Source organism: Ciconia boyciana, chromosome 1 (genome assembly GCF_034638445.1).
Source record: "Ciconia boyciana chromosome 1, ASM3463844v1, whole genome shotgun sequence".
Taxonomy (NCBI): Eukaryota; Metazoa; Chordata; class Aves; order Ciconiiformes; family Ciconiidae; genus Ciconia; species Ciconia boyciana.
In genome coordinates this window covers 40,842,051-40,863,563 of record NC_132934.1, presented here as the reverse complement: position 1 = coordinate 40,863,563, position 21,513 = coordinate 40,842,051, and the positions used below count along the sequence as shown (strand labels likewise).

At 42.3% G+C, this 21,513-nt stretch overlaps 1 protein-coding gene across 1 annotated transcript in view; it reads left to right on the top strand.

Annotated features, from left to right (window-relative positions):
* The window catches only part of PTPRR (protein tyrosine phosphatase receptor type R), a gene marked incomplete at its 5' end in the record, with an annotated part of 140,143 nt that overhangs the window by 80,900 nt on the left and 37,730 nt on the right, over positions 1-21,513 (top strand). The window lies entirely within an intron of this gene.

The following is a 21,513-nucleotide window of genomic DNA, read 5'->3' as shown; positions in this document are numbered from 1 at the left end:
TGTAATAGCTGAGAGGGATTGGGTTGAAGGAATTTGTAGAGGGAGTTTGTACTTAAGGACCGGGGAATAAATTTTTCCGTTGCTCAAACAAAGAAAATAAAAACTATTGATCTAGGATCTTAATTTCCACCACTGCAGATAGGAACTCAGCATTTAATACTCCTAAACTAAATTTCATCCTTTGGAAGGACAAAGTTCTGCGTCAGATATGTCAGAATGGAGAGCTGAGATACACAGAGGAAACTAAACCTGATGTTTGATCAAATAAACCAGGCATTTCAGATTATTACTAAGGAAGAAGTTGAAGGAACTGAGAACTTCAGTTTCTACTGTAAAAGAACACTAATAGGCCATTGTGAAAAAGTGAAAGCAATTGTGGTAATGTCCCATTCTGCAGTTCTTTTTGTCATGTTTAACACTTTATCAGCCCAAGTCCACTTCTAAGAAATGGTGGTTTATTTCAAGCTCAGTGATACGAAGGTCTGGGGATGTGAGGGAGAGAACTTTAGGGAACAGGTTGTCTTCTCTTCCTCTGAAATAAGCAGCTATTATTATATATATTTTTTATTTATTTACTATATCCTGTACTATGAACAAATTTACACACATTTTGACACACAGAACCATTGGAGGCAAAAAGTAATAATGCAGCAACACATTTTGCCTCAGACATCATCTAATGATCTGTACATGGACAGTTTAAAACCCCTCTCCACCTTTCTCCCCCACAACAACCTTGCACTAGGCAACCTTGGGCCATCCTCATTATACATGGGAGCAGTGGACCTTACAGCATGGAGTCTGCACACTGCTAGCAGCACACTGTGCACAAAACAGTCAGCTCGCAGCCCTTTTTCTGTCAGTATGGAGTGGGATCAAGCCTGGAGGTCCCCTCCTGCTCATAGCCACAGCTTAGGGGCACCCATTCATTAATGTTTGCTACCCTGATTTTGGTTTCTGCCAGAGGAAGAAGCTCTTGGCAGGCTAGTATGGATATGGGGGCTCCTTGACAAACTTAGCATTGAGATTCCTTTGGCTAGATGGCTTGACAGTGGTTCCTGAGCAGTATTTTCTAACTATCTTCTAACTATCCAAACTCCCTGGTTTGATTCCTTAAGTGTGATCCATAGTCATGAAATGCCTAGTATGATCCAGACCAAACTGTATCTCTTCAAAGAGAGGTTAAGGGAGCATGGGCCAAACCAGGGAGTGAGCCAACTGCTGTGCCTAGCCATCTAGACGGGAAGTTTGTGACAGTATCTCTGGAGGATGGGGCAGAAGAGCCGGGTGTTGCCAGCCTCTCAAGCTCTCCCTGCTCTGCACACTAGGTGCTGCTTTGAGGAGCATATCTAAATGCAAAAATATGGTGGAAGCGAGTTTTCACAAAGCACCGCATCAGCATCTGGCCCTCTGAACCTTTCCATTTTTAATAGAAATAGCACTGGCTGGTACAGAGGCAGACAAATTGTTAATGGACAACTGGCCATAGATCAAAATGTTTCTGGGAGTTTGTCCAGCTTCTTAAGAAGTTGTTGTGGTTTAGCCCTACGCGGCAATTAAGTACCACCCAGCCGCTCGCTCACTCCGCCCCGGTGGGATGGGGGAGAGAATCAGAAGACCAAAAGTAAGAAAACTCGTGGGTTGAGATAAAGACACTTTAATAGGGAAAGCAAAAGCCGCACACACAAGCAAAGCAAAACAAGGAATTCATTCACTCCTTCCCATGGGCAGGCAGGTGTTCAGCCATCTCCAGAAAAGCAGGGCTCCGTCACGTGTAACGGTTACTTGGGAAGACAAACGCCATCATCACTCTGAAGGTCCCCCCCTTTCTTCTTTTTCCCCAGCTTTATATGCTGAGCATGACCTCATATGGTGTGGGATAGCCCTTTGGTCAGTTGGGGTCAGCTGTCCTGGCTGTGCCCCCTCCCAACGCCTTGTGCACCTGGCAGAGCACGGGAAGCTGAGAAGTCCTTGATTTAGTATAAGCACTACTGAGCAACAACTAAAACGTCTCTGTATTATCAACACTATTTTCAGCAGAAATCCAAAACGTAGCCCCCTACTAGCTACTATAAAGAAAATTAACTCCATCCCAGCCAACACCAGCACAGACGTATTGTGCTTCTGAATACACATTTTTTTCTGCGTATCTGGAAAGGCTGGTACTCAGCTATTTCTGTAAGACCCAGCTTCCCCAGCAGCGTATGCAACATCTGCGCTGTCAAACGAGTGGGACGCCGCAGGTGATTTCAACGTGGGAGATTCGACGTGAGAGATGCGTAGCCCGGCGCTCGAGCCCCGCCGGCCGCCCTTGTGGCCGAGCCCGGGCGCGGGGAGGGTGACACCTAGAGCCGGCAGCCGGCGCTGCCGCTCCCCCGGCTCCGGCACCGAGGTGGCCTGCATTTCTTCTTCGGCTGTAGCTCTTGGAGGAGGGAAGGGGGTCACGTAGTCAGGACGGTCACTGGCCCAGCGGCCTCAGGAGGCGAGTGCTTTTCCCGGATGCCGATCAGGGATGTGTGCCCCTGCGCAGCGTGCGGTTGGGGAAGGGATGGAGCGGTGGTGGCCAAGAGCGGAGGATGGACCAACAGGTGTGGAGGTGAGAGGGCTGTTCGCACAACGAGGCGCCGACCCCTTTCTGTTACAATTAATGATGGATGCTGGGGCAGGCAAGTGAAGGGCTGTCTTCAGAGCCTCCTGGCAGCCTCCAGCTCGTTCAGTACAGAACGCTTCAAAGTTGCTCTCTTCTGGTGTTTTCACAACTGCTGCTCCTTTGCAGCAAAGACCTTTTCCGTCGGCAACCCACACAGTGCTGTTACTGACCGAAGGAGCGGGAGAGCTAATGTTCTGCCGTGGGTGTCTTTGGTGATGAACTGTCACAATATCATAGCGCCGACGCCTGAATTTAGGATGTAAATCATCCTTTTCTCTTCTGTGAGCATATCCGTGAATATTGCATCAGTGTTTATTTTTCTACTTAGGCTTTTATAGGTTTATATGAGTAATATATACTTCTTCCTTCAGCAGAGTAAGGCTTCTTTTATTCTGCTGGTTGGCCCAAAATTCATCTTGATATGAATGGTCCCAGCTGACATCAGCATCTGGTGAAGTGGGATGTGATATTTTAAATTTCATGCTGACATGTCAAGCATTGCAAATTCTTAGTACAAGCAGTGAGTTGTTAAAACACAAGCATGGTGGGGATATAAATATAAATAAGTTACCACACCAGCACAGTATTCACTTGTTTTACAACTGGATTTACTTTTCCTCCAGCCACTGCTGCTGTGAGTTTTAGTTCCAGTATTATTTGTGACTAGGACAACTGTATTTCAACTAACTAGTGCACAATATACTGTTTTGTTCAAATTAGTTAGTATCTAGCATGCAAAAGTACATGGAAGAAAAGAAGATGTGGAAAATAGCTCTTCTACTGTGTGTGTTAAAAAACACAAACACTGCTTTGGAAAGTCTTTTCAAGCATTTGTATTCCATCCTAGCCATGGAGACCTAAAACTGTGGCTATTACATCTAAATAATCAGTGAGAAAAATCACAGCACTATGTTTTCTCAGTCTGTTACATATTCATTGGAAAATTATTCTGTCTAAAAGCGAGAGGTCCTCATGTTCACATATCAGGATGCTAGGGGCATGCAGGACTCTCATTCAGACCAAGTAACATTTTACATGTCCTTTGTGCTAATTTTTTTTTCTCTGCAAATAAAATACAAGAGAGTGGAGAATATAATAGGAAAAAGTTTGGCAAACAGAGCAAAAACCTGGCAGATAAGTGAAATAATAAAATATTTTTTAAATGTGAAATAAAAGAATTCTGCAACGGTGCGGAAGCACTGCTGGGACACAAGAAAACAGAAGGTACTCTGTGAAAGGGAAGGCAGGCAATGCCAGCGTGAGCAGAACTGCAGGGGAGAGGGCTGCTCACTGACATCACTAAACATACACTGGGCAACCAAGTCTGCAACCTCTAGAGAAAATCAGTAGGCATCAGAATAGAGAATAGTAGGGGGAAAATCACCTAAATCAATGTCAAGTGTAACTCCCTACAAACATAACAGAAAGGACTGAATCTTGGCTTGAGCTCTGATTGTGAGAACTGTGCATGATGTTACTTTTCCCCTCAAAGAGCAATACTATAAAAGCCCACTGCCACAGTTAATAGACTTGTCGTGGTTTAGCCCCAGCCAGCAACTAAGCACCACGCAGCCGCTCGCTCACTCCCCCCTGGTGGAATGGGGGAGAGAATCGGAAGAGCAAAAGTAAGAAAACTCGAGGGTTGAGATAAAGACAGTTTAATAGGGAAAGCAAAAGCCACGCACGCAAGCAAAGCAAAGCAAGGAATTCCTTCACTCCTTCCCATGGGCAGGCAGGTGTTCAGCCATCTCCAGGAAAGCAGGGCTCCATCACGCGTAATGGTTACTTGGGAAGACAAACGCCATCGCTCCAAATGTCCCCCCTTCCTTCTTCTTCCCCAGCTTTATATACTGAGCATGATGTCATATGGTATGGAATAGCCCTTTGGTCAGTTTGGATCAACTATCCTGGCTGTGTCCCCTCCCAGCTTCTTCTGCACCTGGCAGAGCATGGGAAGCTGAAAAGTCCTTGGCTAGTGCAGCAACAACTAAAACATCAGCGTGTTATCAACATCATTCTCATACTAAAATCCAAAGCACCGCACTATACCAGCTACTAGGAAGAAAATTAACTCTATCCCAGCCGAAACCAGGACAAGACTGTAACCAGTAAGATTTCTCTTACCAACCTGAAGATGCCTGTAAATTGACAGCAGAATTCTTTTCTCCAGTTCTAAGAAGTATTCAGTGGACATACAGGGAGTATAGCTCACTGTAAGTATAATGAAATAAAAGTTAAAATAATGTGCATTATAAAGCTGCCCACTTCCTTATAAGATGAGAAAAAGAGATATTCTGATGGAAAAGAAAGGCAATACATTTTTAAATAATTTTAAAAAAAGTATTCAGGTAACCCATAGTAGTCTGTGGAACTCACTGCCAAAAGATAAAGTTTGAATCAGGAATGTATTAGTAAGAGGTACTCACACATATAGTCACACAAATAATGAGAGCAATTATTGTTCTTTGTCTGCCCTTGGCATCCTTCCTCAGAAACATCTTGTATTTGACATCTTTACACAGAAAATTGTGAACAGTTTGGACTTCAAGTTTGGAGGTGGAAGAAAATTGCTATGTTAATATTGATAACTATTCTCTTTTATTAGTCATTCTGCATAGACACACAAATTAAACGATTGTTCCGTCCACCTATACAATTTCTGTGCCCTGTCAATTGCCATCTGGATGACAAACACTAACTGTAATACCTATTTTCCTGGTGTTAGAAAAGCAGTATCCATTAAAATGAATCATTATCTTAACAATACTGTATACCAAATAAAACCGTGTAAGAAATGTTGGAACCAGGGTAAAAAACCTGATGCGCTCTTTGCTTCATTAATATGACCGCAGCTGCATCTCAGGATATTGCTGTTCAACCAAATCTCTGCTCTAATAGATGAGAAAAATTTCCAACAATTCTCTCTGGTTCTGTTCTGATTTTTAGATCACAGAGCACAGTTGCTGCAAATATAATTATGGTGTTGCTGATCTGTTATCTTTATACCAAACCATCCATTGTGAGTAATCATTTCAAGTAGTGCTCAGAGGGTAGCACCTTGCAGTTGGACTACTGTAAACATGCCAGCTTTTGTAGTTTATGACACAAGCATGGGAACTTAATATATTTACAGGAAGGGGCCTTGAATTTCCTGGCTAAAATATACTAGCTTTGCATAGATTTGGAGGATAAATTTACCCTATTGTGTGGAGCTGAATATGCTTTCTGCATTCTTAATTTAAATCCTAGGAATTGTTTTCAGGAAAATGTCAGTGTAATTGTTCAAAACACAGCTATGTGCCAATACAAAAGTACTAGCTGGAGAACAATTTTATGGTGATATCCTATCAGAAGGAATTTGCAAAGCACCAGGGACCAGTAAACTGAGTTTGAGGTGGGAGGCAGGAATTTTTGTGCTCTGATCCATCTCTGCCATTGACTCATTAGAGCACTTCGGACATGGCACATAAACCTCCTCCAGCTGCAGTCCTAACCACTGGATTGAGACTGGCTGGCTGGCGTGTCCATCTGAAGAGACGTAGCAAAGATGAGAACCTTAACCTGAAGTACGGTAAAAGTCCAATACGCTACTATTTGTCCACATCATTTAAGAAGAGTGAGAGAATACAACAAAAAAAAATCCACTTTCTGAAGGACCTAAAAATGCATTTCTCGCATTTGGCAGACCTCTCAGCTGTATTCTGTCCTGGTCTGTAAGATGCACTAATAAATTCAATACACCCAGCAACACTTACTGCACTGAGGCCAGCTAGCAGAGATTAGTTTGTGTCCATGCTGCCAAGCTCCCTTTGCCTCCAAAAGAGCGGGGGCTGGATGCAGACTGCTTACCGGGAATGGTTTGTGCATGTGCTGGTTCCCAAACTGTGCCAGTGAATTGCTTTGGAGCACTCTTGTTGGCAAAGGCTAAAAACAAGCCAGGGCTGCAAGGCTTGAAATGTAGCAATATTGATTACCCAGTTTCAGTGCCTGGGATTGTTTCCTGGCACTGTTTAATTTCTTTTTCTAGATGGAGCTTGCACATGGAGAAGTGCACAGCTGGTGTAGCAGCTGACGTGAGGGGAGCAGTCTGGATCGTGGGCAGCTGCTTAAGGGCTGTGCCTTTCAGTAATGCTCCTTTCAGTGCAGGGTCTCCCCGCAGCCCAGCATTGTGGCTTCCCTCCTCCTCAGGCCATCTCAACTAGCTGGAAGGCCACACTGTGACTGCTGGCACCTGCCCTCTGGGTGACAGGGTAAGGGCAAGGGCTGAAAACCTGGGCTACCGAGGTGGCAGTGAAACTGGTCTGCCTAACAGGGAACGTGAAGTGGGATGCAGCTCTGAGGGTCTCCTGCTCAGTGCCTGAGAGGTCTGTTTTAGCACATGGATTCATGACTAGAGAGAGAATAATGCTTTACCTCCAACTTGCCTTTGTGTATCATTTCTGTTAGTGCACAGTCACCCTGAAAACTTTTTGCAAGCGCTGGACCTCTGAGTTGCACAAACGTCTGTTCTGTCCAACCCATTACAGACATATTTACTTATCTGCAGTGTAGGAAGAGGGCAGGAATGTGAATTGTCCCCTTTCTCTGGAGGGGAAGTGAACTCAGGCACCAGCCTAACAAAGACCCTTTAAAAACCATATTTTAACTATTTGACTCCTGGCTGGTTGAGAAGGTGTTTTGGTTGTGGTTAGAGCTCTTTGAAGCAAAACTCTGTGGGAGTTACAGTCTAAATAAATAGATGCAAATAACTATGTACCATCGCCCAAACTTACACCCACAGTCTTCTTCCCTGTGTCTCTAGCACCTCTTGCAAATTACTTCGGATTAGTGTGGGTAGATGGTACGTTTCCACTCCTAGCTGCATCTCTGCTTTAAGTTGTCCCACATTCCTTTTTTTGCCTCTTGCAAAGAACTAAAAGCTCTTCAAAGCACGTGACATTCATTTCTGGGAGTGGATAATTCAGGTAAGTTAGCCCACCCTTGTTTGGAGAAATTCTTCTCTTGCAGCTTCGTAGTCCTCTTCTCTCAGATGCTGGGGAGCGCTCAGTTTAGCATGCAGCCTATGCCTACCCTTGGTTTTGCCTTTACCATCTTGTGAGATTTAGTCAGGAATTTTGTAATAATTTTATTGTATTCCCATGTCTCTTATCTGGCGTTTATTCTTGTTACTCCAGTTGCTACTGGTTTTAGCTTGTACACAGGAAACTGCAGTGCCAATCAGTGTCGTTCCCAAGGTGACAGGAAACCCTGTTTGGTCGGATGTTGATTGTGCTTGTCTTTACTGCTCCACCCATCACATTTTCTTCCTTTTTGGCATAAGTTAAGACAAATTAATCAGTGGCCGCCATCTGGTAGACAGTTTTGGTGGTTTTGCAGTGATTCGTCCAGCTGATCTTTTGAAAAGTAACACACGGCACAAGAAACCGAGGGGGAATACCCATGTTAATATTGAAATGATTCTCAGGCCTAGAATCAGTCGAGCCGTTGCCCTGGGCACATGAGTAATTTGAGTTGTGTGAGTAATCCCCTTGTCTTGTCCAGCAGTGGGTTGGGTTTTTAAGCGCCATTTGGTCAGAGGATTAAACTCCAGCGCAGCTTTCCAGTGACTGATTTCCTCAGCTCCTCTCTGCCTCTGCTTCATTTCTGTGGTCTACCATCCCAGGGCAGGGTTTCTGTGACTGCTTCACCAGCTGTCCTAATGTGCAGGCAGAGTGGGACATCTGGGAAAGTGAGGAGATGCACGTTAGCTGAACTTGAACGCCCCGAGTATCTCGGCTCAGCCCATAGCAGGATGTGTCCATCTGTGACATTTACAACCAAATATATCGCCTTTTCACATCGGCAGGTTGGAAATGCCGTGCTAAGGAACAAAGAGAGGGAGAAGAGAACCACTTTCATTATGAGATTGGGTTATAAACAGGATGAGGTACATCATTGCATCTCATGAGTCTTTGACTAGAACCCACAGGTACTGATTTCAGTAAAATAAACAACTGATGTGGAAGAGAGCATCCCTACCAGATATACAGGGTTTTGAAATTTACAAGAAAGGTTGATTTGGGGGCTTTATAGAAGTCTCCTTGAATGCTCCTATTAATGTCTGAAAAAGGCCAATGCCTCAAATTAAACCAGAAATATTTACCTTTCCTCTTGGTTTGGAATGTATTTCTCACTGATCATGCAATTCCTTCTGGCCAACTCTTCTGCAGGGCAGCCTAAAGCTGAATTTAGCTCAGTTCCCCTTAATTTAAGATGTTAGGAACAGACACAGAACACAGTTAAAGAAAGAAAAGAAAAACATCAAAGCACCTCCAAAACTGCAATATAAAATATCCAAGTATATTTTTGAATTGCAGGAAGCCATGTGCTGGACAGTACTTACTAAGCATCCAGCTTATATTGTAGCCATCAGTTAATATTCCAGGCCATAAATCTCTTCTTTGAATGCAATCATAATTCATTTTATTTCTGTGCATTGTCAGGACAACACTTACAAATTATGACAGTTGACTAATTATACTGCTTCTTTTCGGAAAAAAACGGTTCTGGAAATTCAGCAGAGATCTCTTACGCAGTCAGAGCTAGTACATACAGAAAGCTTAACACTGCTAGCTAGCAGAAATGTCCCTTCTTTGCAAATACAACTTTCCTCAAAGAATACTGCATGTAAATCTGTGTGTCAGACTATTTCTCAGCTCTTGTGGGAAATTCTCTTTAGCATTTGTATTAATATAGTACCTGAGAGCCTCGGTCACAGATCAGGATCCCTCTGTGCAAGGCTCCATACACACACAAAAATGAAATGATCCCCTATCCAAAAAAGTTACAATCTAAACATCAGACAAGGTAGTAGATGCATACTGACAATGAGGCAAGCCTCAGGAAACAGAGGAGCAATAGCATCGTGGCAGAGATGAGGATGCCCAGAGTATGCTATGACAATGGCTCAGCCCAAGAAATACTGCCCAGAGGCAGTAGCTGATTTCATACGACACTGACATTTCAGCCAGGTTCTTGCTAGAGTTGTTCGTCTGCTTTGATACCATCACATCCAAGCTGATGTATCAGTTTGGTTTGACTTTGAACCTTCGCTGAGTATGGCCAACGTGTTTCAGGAGCTCTGTTTATTATTTTCATAGTAAGGCAAGTGAGACATTAATTGGTTAAGTGACTGATCCAAGATGATATTGCAAATCAGTGCCATATCTTCATAAAATACCTGGACTCTTGAACTCTTCATTCAGTTCTCTAACCAGTGGAGTCTGTAAGAAGCTACAACAGTGGTATTTATTTCTGGGACAGAGACTTCCCTTATGTTCCCTATCAAAGAATATACTTTTGATGCTTAACAAACTGTATGCATTGTTGTTATTAATTTATGGTAGCTATAATTATCCCTGTTATGTCAATACTGTGATTTGATAACAAGAGCAAAACAGAACACAGCGACTTCAAATAACTGCTCAAATATGCGATAGGCATCAGAAGGGGAAGTACTGTATATAATTCCCACACAGAAAAATGTCGTTAAGTAAAGTACAGTGTTTCTCTAGGGAGCTTGGTCCCGATGCTTCAGGATGACCAATAGCAGCTCCCTGGAAAACTGTGCTGCCAGTGGGAGATGGGGCCAGTGCTGGGCAGGAGGCAGCTGAGCCTGCCCCTCTGCCAGGGCTGGGGCTTCTGCTTCCCACCGTCCCCCTGGCAGCCACATCTCCTGTCTCTGAGATGTCTCAAATCCTTCCTGAGTTGTAGCAAATTCCACCGGAGGACTGCTGCATAGTCCAGAGGCTTTCAGTTCCTTTCCCTGGATTTGACAGTGGACGTAACGGCGTAGCCTTACAACAAATGAAGAAAGCAATCAAAACGGCAGGAAAGTACACAACAGCTAATAAATCCAATTTGCATGGTCTTGTTTTACTTTAGACTCTATTTAGCTTGTTTTGCCTCAGTGGATTTATAGAGGTATCTGGGAAGAGAATGTGGCCCACAGAGCACAATACTGAATAACTTTGCAAAAGAAGGCGGCATTGTGAAAAGCAGAAAGCTGGTATTGTAATTAATCCCAAAGGTAATCCTCTGGCTACAGAGAATGCATTTGCAATTTACTGATAAGATTGGAATAAAATAAATGCTTTCTGCTTCATCACAAGGTTTTTTTCCAAATGTAAATGGCCTAAATACCCCTCTAGTCCCCATGTCTAGTCTTCACTATTGCCTGGCTCCCAGCTACGGAGCTCATTGTCCTGGGACAGTGCAGAGGTCATAAGGTGGGCTAAGAAAGCTGTCTGAAGGAAAAATCACAGAAGGGAAGACACCAGACACAAAGATGTGGAAGCAACCTTTGGTTCAGGATGTTCCTAAACTACAGATTGCCAGAAGCTGGAGGGCATACTAAAAATAAATAACAGTGTTAATTAAGTAATCAGTAATTCCTGCTTGCTTTGTTCTTGCATTCTTTCCTTAAACCTCCTCTTGCTGGCCATTGTTGAAAACAGGATACTGGTCAACCTTTGGTCTTACATAGTACACCAAATTTACGTTCATATTTCTACATCACTCCCTTCAGTGTATGTTAATCTAACCCGTGTTACATCATTAGCTGTATGGAGCCCTGGGTATTGAGAGCATTTGTACTGAGATAGATGGGGTGGAGGTTGGGTTGGGAGGGAGTTTGGTTTATCTTTCAGATGTGACTTCTCCTTTCTCTTTATTTCATAATGCAATATGCATTTAGAGGAACACTGCTTTTATCAGAGTCCTCACGTTTCCCTCTTCTATTCAAATTCATAGACGTGAATTTAAATAAAGTGATTTAAGTTTCTTAATGCCGTGAATCCTTTGCTAATAGAGAACTATGAATCTCAAGCAATTATAATTATTTCACTCTTGAATTTCCAGTCTGTACTGACTCATTGATGGTGTGTATGAGGAAGACTAGATCCAGAAAGCCTTCACTCTGACCCATGCCTTCATCTCTGGGCACAGGTACAGATGCATTTCCCTTCTCTAGAGCCCAGCCTATGCACTCCCCTATAGGAACGTCTCTAATGAAGGCAGGCAGTGGCCAGGGCTGTGGCCTTCAAGGGGTCTGCTGAGCTCTGTAGAAAGGAGCTCCAGGTCACTTACCTGTCTGTTCCTCGTCAGCTGCTCAGCCCTAAATGGGACTGTACAGCTTGGCAACACCTCTTTTAAAGGTCTATTTAATCTCTGAAGTGCAAGATAAAGTACACCTTGGTATGCAGACATTTACAGCTGTCTTTTAAAAGCATTCAGGCATTGCTCCATTTCAAATTGCAAGCCTAAGTGGATTTCCTAAACTTCATTTTCAAAGGGAATCCAGGCACTTTGCACATTAATATACCTGTTTGAGCAAGCCTTCCCATAGAGCAAGGCTGGAAAGCCAGACTACTAAAGTGAATCAAGAAGAAAAAGCTGGGAAGAGAGAAAGGTTTATGTACCTAGCTTAGGTGTCAGCTCTGGAAACTCAGCAGCAGCTAAATGGCAGACCTAAGTGCACAGATATGGTTCCTGTCTCTAAGAGCCTAAATCCCATCAACTTGTAGTATACCTTAAGCACATAAGTCACTCTGGAAATGGGACTGTGCCTTCCAAAGTGTGTGACCTAAAAGGATTTTTGGTCTGTACAGGCAGCCTTGGATGCTTTGTCCACTGTGTGACTGAGTGGAGCAGTCTCGCCGGCTCCCTTTAGAAATGTCCATAGATGGCGCAGCTCTGTTGAGCAATGGTGTGGGTCTGGAGGTTTTACATTCTTCAGGAACTGCTGCTGTTCAGTAATTTCTTCAAAGTGCACTAACAATTCATTTGTCTGCTTAGAAATCTTCTGTGTGACACTTGCAGTAGTTTAAAGATAATGAAGACCAAGTCAAATAAACAAGGAATGTGCTTTTTTATTATCTTAAGGTTGACAGGGTGTAGTAAACGCCTCTTTTCCCAGATGTTCCTTCCTGTCTTTCCCAAATGGCAAACTCACCAGGAAAGAACTCATTGTACTGATTAGTCTTCAAGTCACAATAAAAAATAATTTTCTCTTACTGATACTGTCTGAAGATACTGCCCATACATGTTAAGAATACTCCTACCCATGTCTTTTTTGAGGTCAGCTGGTTTTGGTTAAAGCCTCAGAAGAGTATTGAAGGACATTAATGTGTGAATAGATTATATAATTGCTTGTTTGGATTTAAGGGTTGTAGGTTATATTCCTTAGTGAGCAGCAGGTGCAGGATGGAGGTAGAGTTTGTGCTTAAGAGATTAATTAGTATGAAATACATGAAGCTAAATGGACTTACTGATAAGGCTTCTGTTATGAAAAAAAAGAAAAAAACCACAAACACTTTTTTCATTTAAAAGCTGAAAAATCTAAGATCAGTCCATTATTTATTTGTTTACCATAGGGCTGACCAACTAAATAGCAAAAAATCTCAGTTAAGCAGTCTTAAAAAAGCACTTTCTAGAAGCTATTGCTGTAGTGTTGCACCTCTCTGTTCTCATTTATTAGATCAGTTCTCAGGCTACAGTTCTCTGAATACTGCAGGCAAGCACACTCTGGGCATGCTGTAGTGCTCAGCAAAGAAGTGAGCCTTGTGTTAGCTGGGAAAAGTAATCAGGCTTTGCACCTGGACAAGAGATCTAGATGGGAAATGATGGTGACTGGCTACAGCTCCCCCAAGGCATCATGGAGGTACTTACGAACTGAAATCGTAGAGGGGCAACTCATACAAGTATGACAAAAAATATTTTGCAAATTGATTTTTTTTTCTTCCTTTCAAGCAAAAGATACAGCAGACAGAATATGTGGGGGTTTTTAACAGTTCTTGTTGGCTTACCTTAAATAAATGCATTATCTGAGCTCATTAAGTTGTGCATTTGTTTAATCTGTGCAGCCCTAGCAGCTAATTGTTATTCCTCTCCATTCTCTTTTCCCATTCCCTATTCTTTTAATCTCTTTTGTTTATATTCATTGTAGCTTGGTTTAAATTAGCGTGTGCATTAATCAGAGAGAGAACAGGTCATCCAGTACGTTCGTGGAATGAGGCCTCCAGCATGAAATAGAGCAATGCTGCAATGCAAGCAGATAATAATAGCAATAAACAAGACTGCATTCAATTAAAGCTCTACCATCTAAAGCAAATTAACCATAAATTAGTAAACATTTATGCAGCTCTGAAAAACCAGCTCAAATAAGCACAACAAATTAGCATCTTCATTTATTTTTACTTCTGAACATTCAACTCAGTTTTCACTCATGCTGAAAACACATATATGTGAATATGAATCAGAAATAGAGCTTTATGTTACCATTCAAATTTTATTGGAGAGAGAAGTTTGCGTGACAAAATGCAATTTGATTGTAGAAATAATCTACAGGAAAAGATGGGAGGTTGTCTAAGCTTTGCATTTTTGAACAGTCAGTTCCCGTAGCCGAGTGGCGTAGCCTTATCGAGGGCAGAACAGGAGTGAATTGGCAGTACATTAGAAGGCATGATTAAAAGAGGGAAAGTTGAAACTACTCTCATGTCAGCTGTTTTCCTCTACAGGATATTGAGCCATTCCTGTCCTAACCAGATACTGATTGCTTAAAACTTAGTCCAGAAGTACTTGTCAAAACCGTTTCCTCAGTTCATTTTGACATGCTGAGCTGTGAGTAGATCCTGAGAATTGTTTGCAATTTAGTGCTAGAGGTATTGGCCTGCTCTCGCTCGTGGCTGTGGGAACAAGATCAGACCCTCTGGAGAGAACATGAAGTGTGTCCACGTTCCAGAAAAGCTATTTAAACTTCATAGCTGAGGCTCCTGATCAGTTTCTATGGACGCAGAGGGGGCTGGAGGATGCTGCCAGGTGCTGCTGGGAGGTTTCTCATAGCTAGGAAGCTGCAGAGGATTGGAAGTCTTGCCTCACACAGCCATATATCCCTCCTCTTCTCCTTTCAGTAGGCACACAGCTTGCTGTTGTCACTTCCAGACCCCTTCCTCAAAGTGAGAGGCAGGAATCATCCGTTTTTCAAGTGAAAATAAGTGGGGAAAAATAATAATGCAATGCTGGAATACTATGAGGAGAGCCGTGTGAGAGAGCAAACATGAGCAGAAATGGCAGATGTTCTTTCCAAGAAGATGCATAGGATCAGCATACTTCATCCTATTGCCTCCCTTATAGTCCTGAGCTTAAATATCTTCCATCTGTGGCTTTCTGGCGATAGGTATTAGCTTCAGTGTTATATCCAGATTACTCCCTCTGCACTGCAAATGAGGTCTTCTGGTTGGTGAGATCAGGCTGCCCACACAAATGGCTACAGGATTTGTCTTGGGTGCAGATGACTGTGAGGGAGAGTAGAAATATTATAAATATCAGTAATATTAATGATTGAATTGCTAAGCACGCTTGTGGAAACATCGAGCTAATGGCCTATCTGTCCAGAATCTCCTCTCTGGAGAGGAAAGATCAGAGCCAGGGGAAGGTTAATCTGTGGGAGGAATAAGGCTTTGGAAATGAGGCCAGGAGCCCATAGAAGAAGAGAGGTCCACTGTTCCTAGGCATGATAGGAGGTCAGTGGGTAACTTCTGGTGTTTTAAGTAGCAGTGGTATGTCAGGGGATAGCAGGAGAGGGGGAAAGATCCAGTTTTGACCACCTGCACACCAAAGTGCTGAAGGTGGAATTCTGGTCCTGCATTTTTTATTTTCATGCATAGTAAAGTTGCTGCGAAATGACCAAACATGAGCTGAGTCCTTCAAGGTATCGGGCTGTGTCAATTTAGACTGGCCATAATGCATATTACCCTTTAATGCAAAGTAAATCAGTCATTTTGTATTCATAGTTACAGACTTTCTATCAAAATCAGTTTGTATTCCTCTGCTGTTGTTTTTTAAGTAAATGATTGACATAAATAATACTGAATCTTGAAATCAGTTGAAGAGTAATTTCCTTTAGAGAAGAGTGCCTATGACGATTGCAAAATGACTTAAGGTAACTTGAGAAATGACACAGATTTAGGGAACCTTGGGTTTTAGTCCTGCTTCTAACACTAATTCTTCTTTGGCCTTGTTGGTTGGTTGATGGCAGCTTCTGATTTTTTAGTACTTCAGTTTGGGTGTGATGTAGGGTTTTTTTGTTTAAAAGTGTCGATAACCCCAGGTCTGAGTGGGTTGCTAAAAGCTGCAGCACTTGTTCAAGTGAAAACCAATGGCAACCCAGAATTGCCAGCAAGCAAAGCAGAGATCATTTAGGAAACTGAGTTATATCACGGATCTGCCAATCATAGCATCTGTATGGCAATGCTTCATAGAGCACCTAGGCGTGTAAAAATAAAAAGTACATTATATGCAATAAGTACTATGTGCAAATATTTATTTATTAGGCTGACATTCACATAGTTACATAATGTATTTTTAATTCATTATTTTATCAAACTAATACTGATGATATTAATTGACCTTTGTTGAAAGTAGGAGTAAATGAGAGGATAATTACATTAATGGGTTATTGTATATTATCAGAACTTGTGGGGTTTTCTATCAGAATATTCTCTCATATGTGCTGCAGCACAATAGAAGGCTGAAACTTATAAGCTCTACCTTTCCAAGAAAAGAATGTAGACCTGGGAAAAAATGAATCTGCTTTTTTCAAGTTTGGGCGGTCAATAATGGAGCTTTACCACATGCTTAGAAGACTTGTTTGAGATGATAGTATGCTGATGGTCAGAAAAAACCCGAGAGATTACCACATCCATTAATGTAACCATACTCTCATTCAAGACTTATATTCTTATATTCTCATCCAGTAATATAAGCAGTACAAGGTGATGATATATGTTTCAGGCTAGCATGTACAGAGCAAGAATCATATATAAGCATTTGTGAAAAATACATAAACCATTCTTAGGCTTGTTGGAAGCAACTATTTAACAATACTGTGAATGTTACTTCAAAATTTATCAAATTATTTTTAACTGCAAATGAGAGTCATCTCTTAACCTTCTGAGGACTGACTGTAATGGAAATTATAAATCTGGATTTGTGAAGAAATGTCTCAGTCATCTCTTAGAAGATCTGTGTTAGTGTTTGCCCAAGGCTGAAAGAAAATGGCAGTATGTTCAGTCCTGTGCAAAGATTATTTTAACCCCTCTGTATTTCTGCATTCTGTTTTCTTTTTTCAATGCTGTTTTTTCTTGAAGAAGTCAATGGGAGTTATGTAGTATCCTATTTTATTTTATATCGAAATACAGGATTAATAACAACAACATTATGTCCTTTTCTGATTTACTATGCTTTTCACACCCCACCGCAGCTTTACGTATCACATTTGTTCATCCACACGACCATGTTTTCTCTTAGCTATTTTGCTAAAAGCAACAGGAAAACTGAGACCTATATTTTTTTCCATTGTCCTTTTTTGCAAATTTTTTTTTTCCTTTGAATTACCCACTGAAACATAAAACTAGATAAGCAGGTGAAGTCTGGCACCAGTAAGGTAGTAAGTGGTGGAAACCACGTGCCTAGTTGTGCTCTCCTAGTGCAATTGCAGCAGTGCAAAACCCACCTGAATTCAGTGCATTTGCTGATGAGATGGACCAGCAAGGGAAGAGAATCAGGACCCATGCCTAGACCTAGTCCGTGAGCACTAGAGAAATAAAACGCACAGGGGAATCGCAGTGTTTTTCCTGTCATCCCTGCAGTAAAACCCAGGGAGAGTAGCCCTGCAGAGCATCCCCTGGTACAAGCGGGATCTGAGGACCCAAAGCAAACTCTATCCCCAGCAGCCGCAGCCAGCGCTGCTCTTCCCGCTAATTAATGTCTTCCTTCCACCTGCACGGCTGACACAGCTCCCGCCTCGGCCGCGCAGAAGCTCGGCAGAGGGACGGTAGACCGAGGGCGCAGAAGGAAGCGCCTCCTGCGTCTGCAATGCCGGGGTCGGAGGGCAATGGCTCTTGGAGGGCAGCAGCCATCACCGCTGCTTCCAAAACCACTAGAGAGAATGAAAAGCCGAGGACCGGGAATCTGGGCGTTGCATTTTTCAGGAGTGCTGAATAAACATGGGAACATGTATTTAAAGAAATTACCCAGCTTAAATAAACAACTGGGAAAACATGTTGGGTAATTGGATTTTCATAATCACCAGCTATGGCTTAATTTTAGGGTCAGGGAAGACCTGGAAATGACCTTGCTAATGATTAATAGGCTTTAGTAACCTGGTGGCCCTCCGAGGTGGACAGGTGGAGCTTCCTTTTGAGAGTTTTCAAACAAACATTGCATTAATCTTTTTTTTTTTTAATAATGGTCTGTAATAAAATCTGCTTCTATAAATGTATTATTAAAAATACTCCAGTGGATTCTCATCAGTGGACTTGTTCCTGTTACCCAATTGAAAAAAGGGCTGTGAGTATGTAGTAAGACCCCCTCTGGGATACTAGACAATACACAGACACAAGTGGTTTCCTGATTGCACTTATTCACATACCCAGTGATGAGGTGGCTGTCCCAGCTGGTTAAACTTCAGAAGAGTTAGTCTCATGCTGATTTTAATGTAATGTTGTCACGAATGTTTACAATTCCTCAGATTCCTCACATGATGCTCTTCCCCATCAAGACACAATCTCAAGGGGATGCTGGGGGAGGTGTATCATCACACAATCTTCTCTAATTTGGCCCAGACTATTAACATGGGGAACATAAAGAATGTAAAGTTATTTAGAAGGTTAAAAAGGGTTGTAAATATTCAGAAATAAGGGAAAACCCACGTGTACGGCTCCTTCACTCTAATTTGAAATGGAAAGTTACATGTACGTAGTCAGGAAATATATATATACACACACACACGCGTGTGTGTGTGGAGGGATCCAAGAAAAATTAGTTGTCTGACTAGCAGTGTCACTGGTCCCACTGGTCTGATTGTGATTTCTTTATTCAAAACCTATTGAAGAGAAGTGATAGTTACCAAAAATGTCTGTAGGCTTTGGAGTAGGTGCTACCTCCTTGTTGCTCGGTGGCCAGCCTTGTGCAGTCCCTCCAGTAAGGTGGGAAAAGGTGGGCTCACTACCTAACCTCTTTCCACCAGTAACAGAGAAGAGAATTCTTCCTTTCTACTCTTTCCTACAGAAAGTGAAGAATTTAACTGTTGGAGGAACATAGAGAAACTGTTGGAGTCAAGAGCAGGACCAGAGATTATAATCATCTTCTATTAGGACATACAAGAGCATGATGGGTTCAGGCCCTCCCTGATCTTTCAAGACAAGGCAAAACGTCCTGTTCTCAGCCTGTTCCTCAGCGTGGTCTTGAATGCAGTAAAGAAGTCTACATGATTAATGTTAATCTTGGCAATAGTTAGTATTGCTAATGTAAACATTATTAAAATCTTTTCTTAAGTGAAGCATACTTCTTCAAAAGTGTTCTTTGAGATGCTTGTTTTTATGGAAGAATTACCTTTAGAGCTATTATCTATTGTATATCCTTTTATGGACTTTCTAAAAAGACCGCTATCCTTTAGGTGATTATTTTCTGCCTTATATTCAATGTGTTAAATATGCAGCTAAAAACTATTTCTTCTTTCCAGAGTAAGTTATTTGATCCTCAACACCGGTATTCGTCAATAATCCCCATAAATGGTAAAAGCTGTAAACTCAAAGCTATAATTAGATCAGGTATATTTTTTGTTCTTGTTAAAAAGGAAATAGCCTTTTTGCCAAGACTGTCAGTTATAACAATGTAAAAGCCAAAGAAAATATTAACATTTTCACTGTACTTTGTTACTGAACAATGCAAATACTTTTCCTCTCTATTAGGAAATCTCAGTAGACTCTCCCAGAAGTATGTCTGGGTCTAAAACGCTACCCATTTCTCAACCAAAGGTAGCCTAAACAGTTTTGGAGAGGTTCATTGCACACCTCTTCTGTGGATTTCTGGATTGGCTTTCGAAAGATTGGGTTTGCATTACACACCCTCAGAGCCACCTGTTTGAGGGACTGCCTTTTTCCGTGGAATAAATTGCTAGTTGTGGTCAGAAGAGGTGCTTTCGCAGGAGGGTTTTTGTGAGAAAGCAGTCTACCAGGATGTTTTCCTTGAGAAGCAGCGTGGAGCTGGGGGACTGGCTTTCCCCGCAGGTGGGGGCAGTCCCGGGGAGGTGGCATGGATATGTGAGCCAGGACCCTCCCGCAGGGTCTGGCAGAGAGCGGCCACTGCAGCTGGCCCACGGCGTGCCCACCTCTCAGGCTGTCACGGCTCCAGATTTGGGTATGAGCCCTGGTACTGCTGACTGGGGCTTCGGTACAATGCAGGGTATGTAGCGAGCCACAGAGCCACTACTGGTAGCCTATGCATATATCTCATACTAGTCATTTCTGCTCCAGATGCTAGTTCATTTCTGCCTACCTCCTAGCAAAATTAGCAGAATCATACCCCACCTACTTCCCTCTGCCAACAGAAATTGTCCCCGTATACCTCCGGAGGCAGCCAGCTGCCTGCGGCCGCCTCGGCTCCATCTTGCCTCTCCCACCTCTGCTTCTGTCACTGACTCACTGTTACCATCTGCGGGCCTGGGCAGCAAAGCTCTTGCTATCACCCACCTATCACCTAAGCTGAAATAGGCTTATGGACACTATGGCACAATGTGAGATTCACCAGTTCCACCAGGTAGTCTTGTCTCTTGGCCATTGTTGTTTTGTGTTTCACTAAGTGACAGGTGAGTGACTGAAGTAATTTCTGTTCATGCAGACTGACATGATAGAAATGGTTTGATTTAAAATATAATTACTGAAGGATCTGCTGACATGTATAAGAGGAAGGGAAGTGCATCAAAGTTGTGTCAGAACAAAAAAAAAAGTGTTATGTTCATAAGGTTACAAACAAAGAAGAAAGCAATAAACCCTAAGAATACTTATTCTGGTGGCAGAAGATCAGAAAACAGAGCAGCAACACCAGCACTAAGTAGAGTCACAGTGTCTGAAAAGACAAGTAATTTGCTCAAATATGTGTGCATACAAATACCTATGTGCCACCCATAAATAATGAAAGGGCAGTAAAAAGCAAGTATTAACACAAGCAACTTTTGCTGCAGACTAGAGGAAAGCATTCCCCCAATATTAATAGCAACCTGTCTCACAGATACTGTCTGATGATGTCTGTATGATACTTACAATAATATGTGGTATTACTGCAAAAGGGACAATTATACCTTAACAACACCCCAGTGTCCCGAGCAGTGTGCAGTCACACTCACCCAGTGGGAGTTCTCCTGCCGATAAGAAATGCACCCAACCATGCGGAGTTCTAGCAGGAAAACTGGAGTCACAGGATAATGAATTAACCAGTAAATGGTTAATCGCTAACATATGTGATTTTAAAAATGGGCAAGGTGTAGAGTTGTATTCTGATCTGGCAGGATGACTATTAGGAGAGACTTGAGACAGAGATCTGATGTTGTGGTTGTATATATCTGAGCATGACAGAGCAACTAAGAGCTTAAAGAACTCCGCTGTAAGCATACATTATCAGAGAGACGATAATGTGCAGAGGTAGGAATGAAACTTGCATTGTCATATGTCTATATGTGCATAGCTGCTTGGTAAATGTTAGAGGCATTTACACTGAGCTGGGCATCTGTAGCCCAGTTCCAACCGCGGAATCTTACAGTCTTATAGTACTGATTTCTGATTAGTAAACACAAAAACTTTGATTAATGCCTACAAATGTGTGTTTAGTCATCACAGTTCACAGAGCATGGATTTATTGCAATCAATATGCCTAAAGTTAAGGTTTGGGTAGATAACATTTGATCGATGGGTTGAAACTATGAAAAAAGACAGTTTTCTTAAGTGTTGTTTGGAAAAAGTGACAAAAAGGGTAGCGCTTATACCAAG